General features: G+C 57.5%; 1 protein-coding gene across 1 annotated transcript in view; it reads left to right on the forward strand.

Annotated features, from left to right (window-relative positions):
- CACNA1B (calcium voltage-gated channel subunit alpha1 B) overlaps positions 1–814 on the forward strand; it is a gene marked incomplete at its 3' end in the record, with an annotated part of 199,377 nt that overhangs the window by 5,704 nt on the left and 192,859 nt on the right. The window lies entirely within an intron of this gene.

Here is an 814-nt window from a genome sequence, read left to right on the forward strand (position 1 = left end):
TCTGCCCTGGGGGCTCTGCTTCCAGCCCACCCACCGCCTTCCCGCCCACCCACCGCCTTCCAGTGCCTTTAACTGGAGCCCTAGCTTGCTGGCCCCACGCCTCCCCCACACCATCACTCAGCCCTGTGGTCCAGGGTGGAGCTGGGGGCAGAGCTGACGCAGGGTTAGCACGGCCCCGCCCATCCGGGCTCTGGGCCTGCCCTCTGTCCATACAGAGGCCTTCTGCTTGGGGGGACCCCGCAGTTCCCCTGGGGTCAAGGGGACAGGAGCCATCCAGCCAGAAGCCTGGGGGGCCCTGTCATGAGTCAGCATCAGGGTGTCAGGGGAGCTGGGCCGCGATGGCCACCCCACACAGAGCTGCCCGTCAGCCGTGGGCAGGGGAGGCCGGGCTGTGGGTTCCATGGGAGGCCCCTCAGGGCCAGGGTTCCCGGGAGAGGAAGGAGCAGGCTGCTGTCCTGCGTGGGAACTGGCACCCCCCCGGGGCCAGCTGGCCGGCAGAGCCGCTCCCCAGGCACAGGCCCCCTTCCTCACCATCCCTCCAGCTGCCCCTGACTCTCTGTTCCCCTTCTTCAGACCTGTACTATACCACTTGTTTGACATCTTAATAGTCTAGACAGTATTTGCTTTCCTTGTTTTATGACTTTTGTTTGTGACTCAGGTTTCTGAAGTTAAAGTAGAGTAACAGGTCATATAACTTACCCATCAAAAGAAGAAATTGGTTTTGCATTTTATCTTTTTGTTATAAAATTTGCTTGGATGCTTGCTATTTATTATCTTACATTTTTGTTTATTATTTTGTATTTTTCTAGTGCAG

This window comes from Myotis davidii, unplaced genomic scaffold (genome assembly GCF_000327345.1).
Source record: "Myotis davidii unplaced genomic scaffold, ASM32734v1 scaffold609, whole genome shotgun sequence".
NCBI classification, from domain to species: domain Eukaryota; kingdom Metazoa; phylum Chordata; class Mammalia; order Chiroptera; family Vespertilionidae; genus Myotis; species Myotis davidii.